At 51.0% G+C, this 8,728-nt stretch overlaps 1 non-coding gene across 1 annotated transcript; it reads left to right on the top strand.

Annotated features, from left to right (window-relative positions):
* The first annotated feature begins 2,791 nt into the window (after positions 1 to 2,791).
* On the top strand, positions 2,792 to 2,896 carry LOC122493594. The gene has a single exon (XR_006299952.1). It is a non-coding gene; the product is annotated as a U6 spliceosomal RNA (small nuclear RNA).
* Positions 2,897 to 8,728: the final 5,832 nt, after the last annotated feature.

Genomic DNA, 8,728 nt, shown 5'->3' with positions numbered 1-8,728 from the left:
CATTGAAATAAACTTCTACCCAGCAAGCTAGGCACTGAGCAGGGCGTGGGGACATGGTATGTGCTGTCGTCCAGCGGCTTCCAACCTGTCTGCCCCCACACAGACGAGGAGCTGGCCAGTTCTCATTTGAGCCCGATGGCGGGGTCAAGACGAAATGTGTTGGAGGCATGCAGAGGGGGTGAGATCATTGTGAGTTGAGGTCATTGCCATTCTTAGAGAGATGAAAGCAAAAAACAGCCCTGACAGATGACTCGAGTGTCCCTGTCATTTCTCAGCATTTCCCCGGAGATGCTTATTCAGAAGAAGTGGGAGGGCAATCTTTCTGCGGCCACATCTGTACAGCAGTCCTAGGCCGAGGACGCCCCCGAACTGCCTTTAAGCTCCCAGGGTTCCACTCTGGTTAGAAAACCTCAGAGGAATAGCATCTCGGTGAAGGGTGCGCAGGGCTGGTTGTGGTTAGTGGCTGGGGATCGCTGAGGTTCAGTGAGGTCAAGTAAGCTTCTTGAACTTGGCTCTGTCTTTGAATAACACATACCAACCGCTTTAACACTCCAAAGGGTAACCTCTAGTGCAAATAGCCTGGAGATCTTTCTCCAGAAGGGCCACAGGGGCACGCCCACTTCTCAGGGCCCTGCCCAAGGCTCTAGGGAGCACTTCCACCCTTCGCTGGACCAATTTTCCAAAGTGCTCTGTAATTAAAGCCTCCCAGAAGAGATCCTCTCCTTGTCACTGAGAAGAGAAAAATAGAGCATTCCTGCAACCGTTTGGTACCTTGGGCGGTGGGGCTTCATTTGTAGCCAGTTCAAGTAAAGGGCCACGATGGGAGCAGTAGAAGCCAGTATTTTACAGGACAGCCCATCGAAGGCCCTTCAAGCATGTTCATCACCTTAAAATTTTCTTTAATGTTTATTTATTTTTGAGGGAGAGAGACGGACAGAGCGTGAGAGAGGGAGGGGCAGAGAGAGGGGGAGAAATAGAACTTGAAGCAGGCTCCAGGCTCCGAGCTGTCAGCACAGAGCCCGACACGGGGCTCGAACCCACGAACCGTGAGATCGTGACCTGAGCCGAAGTCGGGCGCTTAACTGACTGAGCCACCAGGTGCCCTGCATGTTCATCACCTTTAAAGTGCAAAGGTAAAGGGGGCACCTGGGTGGCAGGTATTTAAGGTAAATAAACATTAAATAAACATTTAAGACCAACAGGCCCTGCCTTCGTGGGGCTTGCGTTCTTGCGGGGGAGGCAGACAGAAAAATAATAAGATGTATCTGTTTATCCCGTAAGTTGTGATCCATACTGTGTAAACAGAGAAATAAAAAGGGACTCGTATGAGGAAGGAAAAGGTATAGGTTGGGTTCAGGCTCAAGAAAGACGTTTTTGCACAGGGAAGCTTCATACTGCATTCAGAAAGGAGCCAGTCTCGCACGGGGCGGGGGGGGGAGATCTTTCCGGTCTGAGGAATCGCTTGTGCCAATGTCCTGGGGCAGGATGGGGCACAGCTGAATTGGAGAGGCTGAGAGAGTAGCAGTGGGGCTGCACTATAACGAGTGAGAGAGAAGAGCCTGAGGGACTAGGCAGAAGCCAAGCCAGGTGCTCCGTGCTCTAAAGGCAGCCTCTCTTCTCCAACCTCCTGCAGGGTTTCACTCAGCATCTCAACACAACAGACCGGCGCCTAACTCCTCCCGCTCTCCCCCATTTAGCACCCCAGGAACACTGTCCCGTGGCTGTCAAAGAAAAACCGGCACCCTCTGGCCACCCTCTGCTTTGTTCCAGCAGCTTCCAGAGCGATGAAAAGCAGGCTCCACAGAAAGAGCTTGGGTGATGTCCCCCCAGTGCGCATGTTCTTCCCACCCCATCGAGCCAGCCCGGGGTGGCTGCGCTCAGTATTCTGCCACAGTCGTTGATAATAATTGTTGCATTAATTGGTGCTGTCCGGACCAGACAGAACGTAAAAGATCCCACTGTGTCCAATAATTAATGTTTTTCCCTCACTGCAACGCCATTAATAAGGGGCCCTTCCAAGAAACGAGTAATTGGCTGGTTGGGCGTCATTAGGGTATTTATAGATAAGCTTTGGTCTGAAGACATAGAGGAAAGCTGATTATGTTTATTTAGACTCTATTATCTATCGCTAATGTGTTATCCTGCGTTGTGATCATCCCCATTCTCTGGGTCCTAATGATACAGGGCACACTCACAATGTGATTTCAGTGATCTGCAACGTGGCTGTATCTCTGCTGCAAGGCAGAGAGGGGGGACAGAGGGGACGGCTGTTCACAGGTTCCGCGTGCTCCCACTCATCCACCGTGAACCTTCTCTTTCCGCTGAGAAATTTAGAGCAAGGCTCTTAGAAGTACTAGAAAGACAGTTTCTCCTAATTAAACCTCAGAGGAGGGGAAGTTTCTTGGGTTTGTGATTATCTGAAGGGTTTTTGAAAATGTAAATCTGGTTGGGGAGACATCGCTTTGCAAAAATCGAAGGAAAAAGAGGCCGCCTGGATTCGAGATGATCTCTCAGTGGCAGCGGGTGACGAAGTCTCGCAGCTGATAAAACCTGGCCGAAATATATACGTCACACGAGATAAACGCATGTGCTTCCGAGCGCTCTCTGGACCCCGGGAAGCGGGCACGGTGGCGTGGGGGGGCTGCTTTTTCTCCCAGAAGCCTCCGAGCCGCTTGTCCGTTGCTAAAAGTTTTAGGAAAGATTTCTTACGTTATTTTTAAAAGATAGATGAGCACAACAGGGTGAGTGTACTTCATGTCATTGGATTGTACCGTTAAAAACGACGAAAACAGTGCTCGCTTCGACAGCACGTATACTAAAATGGGAACGATGCAGAGAAGATTAGCACGGCCCCTTGTGCAAGGTTGACGTGAAAATGTGTGAAGCTTCCATCTTTGGGGGTTTCTTTATGTTTCCAAGGAAAGGATTGAGTTTTTCTCATCAAAACTAGCTCTTTTCACAAATAAATTATCAGGTTATACTTGAAAAAAATGATCAAAACGGTAAGTTATATATATATGTACATATATGTATATATACACATACATACACGTATATACACACGTATAGATATACACACATATATATACATATATATACACATGTATATATACACACACATATATATGTATACATATATATACACACGTGTATATATATGTATACATATACATGTATATATGTGTGTATATATATATATATATACATAGCCCATTACTAGAAGAATAAATAGGATAATATAATTTGTAAGCAGAATTCAAAAGCATAAAGAAGCACTGGGCTTTTTTGCTTTATAACTGTGATGTATCTGATATTAATTTTAGCAACCAAACACTTCTAAATGGTCTCTTCTGCACATGAAACGACCCTCGTGTTAATATTCCGAAACCCTTACGTTCACCACAAAAAGCCAGGACAATTATTTTGTCGGTTGACTGAGCTGGACAGTCAGTTTATGGGGGTGGAAGAGCGAACTCAACCTGCCTCATTTTTACCACTTCCTGTTAAACTTGTTCTGTGGACAGTTCTTTATCCACTCCCGGCTGTTACTCTCACATGGGTCCCACAGCTTTTTGTGACTCTTATTTATTATAAAGAACCCAGTTCCATCTAATAAAGAAAAGTATAGCCCAGTGGGGATGTGCATCTACGTGCTGCACACGTGTGATGAGCTCCAGACATCATATTCACATGTCTCAAGGCACGGTGGGAGTCTCCGGCCCCGAGGCCAAGTTCAGGCTCGGCCCACGTCTCACAGCATGTTCAGCGGTGAAAGGTGCATAACCTCGTTAAGCTCAGGTTCCACACCCGTGAGATGAGGGTGCTGCTGTTGCTCTTGGAACGATGCGAGACGACGTCTGTGCAGGCAGGTGCAGACAAGGGACCCTGCAAATATCCACCTCTCCCCATCTGCCCTTGTACATGTGAAAGCATCCGACCCGTACGGCCCTCCACTCACCGCCCCTGCCCTTGTCCCCGTGCTGTCTTCTCTGTGAAGAACGCACTCGGGAGCCCTGACCCGCCTCTGGTTTTGAAATAAGCTCCCAGAGAGTTGACCTGTGCACGAAGGCGTGATGTAACTTTGCAAATTAAATGTGTAAGGCTTTTAGAAAAACGATGCCCTTTCCTCCCCGGCTCCCCACCGCTGGGAGCAGGTAATTTGTGGGCACATCTGTTGCCGGTGTTGGGGAATACTCTTGGAGATATTCCTAGATCCTGGCCTGGGGTCTAAAGGTTGAGAAGCTGGCTCCTGGGACCCGGCGATGCCTGCAGCGTCAGAATAACAGGAGTGAGGGGGAAGGCCTGGGAGCAGGGCTGGGGCTGGGCGGGTGAGGCCAAGGTGGCCGGGTGGGTCAGCAAGCGGGGAAGCCAGAAAAGACCAGGACCGCTGTCAGGGGCAGGAAGAGGAAGCAGGGGCTGCAACCCGAACATATACGGGCACCGTGTTCACCCAGATGCCATTTACCGGATTTCTCTGGCCCAGGCAAGCCACTTAACCCCCTCTTGGCCACAGGAAGAGTGCCGGCCTGCTTCGCCCCCAGGCTGAGGTTGTGCTGGCTGGCAGCACTTTCATTTACGGAATGCCTTCTGGGCATTTGCGTTCTGCCAGGTGCAGGAGGTGGAGGCGGGGAGGGGTGCAGGATCAAAGAGAAAAAGAGGCAGCCTTGCCTGAAAGAACCCATCACTCTTCTTCCGGTCTTGCCCGGGCTCCTCATCTTTCTCAGCATAAAATCCAGACTCGGATCCGAGATCCACACGCAACTTTGGGATCCGGCCCTGGTGCCGCCCCTCGGGCAACATTTTGCAAACGCTCCTTTGCTACCCCGAGACAAAATCCGGAGGTCGCACAATTTTTCTACACGCTGAACCACTGATCGGGGTTTCAACCAACATAATGCCTTCACTGTAATATACAGGTGGGAAAAGAGAAGTCATAGGCAATAAGACAATGTGAATTTCATCAGGTAACCTCCCTGGCCGTGACTTCACTAGTCAACATAAGGACCTGCCTTTGTGTGTGAAGCCATAGCCGATGCCACAGGTACAAACGCACGTGACAACAGACGTGATCCTCGGGAGACCCAAATTCCAAAAGCAATGGTGTCGCGTGGGTGACACGATTTCCCAACTTGGTGAACATTACTGGGTCGCGTTCCAAACAGAACACACAGGGCAACCTTCCCTTAATTTATATGACAGTTCCATTCCCAGACAAGGCCGTGTATGGCTGATACCCTGCCCGGGTGACCTTCAGTTTATATGAACGGGAGAGTTAAGTCCAGGGTAAGATGGCTTGCCACCTACATGAATATCCGTCAGGACACCCCAAAGTCGTGCAGGACCCAGGACGGCCCATTGCTCTGTGGGACTGTGCCATGCACTGCGTGAAGTCTCGCGTCCTCGGTGCCTGCTCACTGAGCCTGCGGCACCCCCCTCCCACAATTATCTCGAACGGTCTCAAGAGGGCAACGTTGCCCGCCTTGGGAATCACTGATCTAGCCCCTGCCTACCTCTCCAACACTGGCCTTGTCCTACTCTCTCCTCCTTCACTACATTCCCGGCCACATGAGCCCTTGGCCATTCCTGCAACACATCACAGGCCTTTGCCCACGGCATTCCCTCCCCCAGGAATGCTGTTCCCTAGCTGTTCACACAGCGGCCTTCTCACCCTTCGTGTCTCAGCTCACATAACATCTCCACGGAAACAGCTTGCCCAGACGCCCTATCTCCAGTCATGCGTGCATCCCCAGGCCTGCCAGTCTCAGCCATGGTCCCCTGTTCTTGTCCCTCACACGTCGTGCTGGAAGGATCTTTTTCTAGGTCGTCTTTCTCACCAGACGGGGGTCAGCAAACTTTTCTGTAAGGGTCCAGAGAGCAAATAGCTTACTTAGGCTTTGCAGGCCATATGGTCTCTGTCACGGCAACTCCACTCTGTCCTTACAGCTCAAAAGCAGCCACCGACCACTTGTGAACAAACGGGCATGCCCGTGCACCGATAAAGCTTTATTTAAAAAAAAAAACATTTTTTTTTAATGTTTATTTATTTTTGAGAGAGAGAAAGACAGAGCACGAGTGGGGGAGGAGCAGAGAGAGAGGGAGACACAGAGTCCGAAACAGGCTCCGGGCTCGGAGCTGTCAGCCCAGAGCCCGTCGCGGGGCTCGAACTCACGGACCGCGAGATCATGACCCGAGCCGAAGTTGGACGCTTCACCGACCGAGCCACCCAGGCGCCCCACCAATAAAGCTTTACTTACAAAACCCAGGTGGCCGTCGGGTTTGGTCCACGGGCAGCAGTTTTTCAAACCCAACACTAGCCTGTAAGCTCCGTATTTGTCCAGTTTCCTCTTGAATTCCTTGAGTCTGCCACAGTGTGGAGCCAATGGGAGGAGCTAGAAGAGTGCGTGGTGAACACATGAGTTTGTGGTCCAGCTCGAATGAGGAACAACCGGAAAACACAAGAAAGGCCTTCCAATTCTTAGCACGTAGGGAAAGCATTTACACGCCCGTCACCCATCCAGCACTGAAGGAGTCTCGATAAGGAAGGGCAGGAGAATTCAGGGAGGGCTTCCCGGAGTAGGTGACCCTGAACAGCAGCTGAAGGAAGGATGGGATTTGGACCATGGAAGTCGTGGCCCTCACTTGTTCAATCGTTAATTCATTCCCTCATGGGAGGGACTTGTGATGACCGTCCCAGCAGGTGCAGGAAACACCAAGATGCACACGCAGCTCTGGCAGGGAGGGAGAAGTCCCTTGAGACCACGAGTGACAGTTGTTTGCTCTTTGAAGGAGTCACTTGAACTCCTTCTCTGAAACAAGAGTCACGGTTATTCCCACCCTTCCCTCTTGGTTTTCTTCCCTCCAAAGCCCCAGGCCCTGCACTCCCTGCAGACCTCCTAACTGCTTGTCCTTCTCTCTCTGCCTTGGCTTCTCAGAAACTCAGAGCCACATGGATGGCGCAGAGCCTTCCGTGGAACGGATGTGGCTGCCTCATCTCCCTTTCCCTGGGATTTCTCGTCAGCTCTTCAAGTTGTAACAGGCACACCTCTGCAGGGCAGCCCAAGTCCTCTCAGAGGTGAGCCAGGTGGCTTTCGTGTTAAAAAAAAAAAAAAAATTGCAGAATATTCCTCCTGTCTCCCCACCTGCTCCCACCCTGAGCCCATTGTATTAACACTGAGCTTGTTTTGAAGTCGAGTTTAAACAGCCCAAGTGATTGTTGGTATTTCATAACTAGTCCATTTTCTAGCTGCTAACAGCGGGTTAACGATTTACGTATTTCTCGACACAGTATCGATACTGCATCATCAAAAAAAAAGGAAGAAAAAAGAAAAAAGGGTCCGTATAGGAACTCGAGGCCATGATCTTGTAATCTCCTCGGCTCTGTGCCCTTGCGGTGACCCTGACTCACTATGTGAGGCGGGACAGGTCCTCCAGCATTTCTGCAGGGAGCGGTGAAAGCTGGAGGCCACAGCCCAGAAGATACGAATGGTCACAAGTGAAAAAAATCCCCGAAGGGCTGCTCTTGGCCGAGGGTGACCCAGAGTCAGTCTTTGGGGTCAGAGAACCCCTCACGCGTTCCTTCGTTTGTTCGCCCATTCAATAAATCAAGTACCTTTCGGGTCAGACACCGAGCTGAGCACCGGGGGGGTCCGGTAAACAAGACCAGGAAGGTTCGTGTCTCCTCCCCCCGGCCCCGCTGTACCCAACCCTGTAGAGTGGGAAGGCCACGATAAGCAAGGGAGCTACCAAGTGAACAAGCTCGTTGCAAACTGTGCCGGTATAACAATGAACAGAGGGGGAGGGGGGAAGGACACATCAAGAAAGGCCTCTCAGAGGAGGTGACCTCAGAGCTGGTTGCGGAAGGGGCAGGGGAAGCAAAAGTCAAGGAAAACAACAGCGAAAGTCCAGAACAGGAAAGAGGCTGCAGATGGAAGATGCCGGAGGCCAGGGAGGATTCCTGCCTCCACCTGAGAGGTTTGGGGGCAGAAAGGCAGTTCTCAGGATGCCTGGGAAACTGTCCCTCCCTATGTGCCTGTGGGGACAACCGGATGTCACTCCCCTCACACGGGAGGGAGGAGAGGACAAAACACTGATCCAAACAGTGGGAGACCCAAAACAGAACAAATTGGGGCGCCGGGGGGCTCAGTCAGTTAAGCGAACGGCTCTCGGTTTTGGCTCAGGTCATGATCTCACGGTTCGTGGGTTTGAGCCCCGCGTGGGTCTCTGCAGTGACCGTGTGGTGCCTGTTTGGGATTCTCTCCCTCCCTCTCTCTCTGGCCCTCCCCTGCTTGTGCAAGCACGTTCTCTCTCTCTCTCTCTCTCTCTCTCTCTCTCTCAAAATAAATAAACTTTTTTTTTTAATTTTTTTTTTCAACGTTTATTTATTTTTGGGACAGAGAGAGACAGAGCATGAACGGGGGAGGGCAGAGAGAGAGGGAGACACAGCATCGGAAACAGGCTCCAGGCTCCGAGCCATCAGCCCAGAGCCCGACGCGGGGCTCGAACTCACGGACCGCGAGATCGTGACCTGGCTGAAGTCGGACGCTCAACCGACTGCGCCACCCAGGCGCCCCATCAAAATAAATAAACTTTTAAAAAAAGAACAAATAAAAAGTAGGGGTAAAAAATGAGCCAAGAACCCCCTTTCTCTAAAACCAGCGGCCCCTGTCCAAGTGGGCACGGCTGAGATGTCTTTCAGCCAGTGCCTTCGACTGCCAAGGGTCCGGCCCCT

Source organism: Prionailurus bengalensis, chromosome D2 (assembly GCF_016509475.1).
Source record: "Prionailurus bengalensis isolate Pbe53 chromosome D2, Fcat_Pben_1.1_paternal_pri, whole genome shotgun sequence".
Taxonomy (NCBI): domain Eukaryota; kingdom Metazoa; phylum Chordata; class Mammalia; order Carnivora; family Felidae; genus Prionailurus; species Prionailurus bengalensis.
This window is presented reverse-complemented; position numbering and strand designations above follow the sequence as displayed.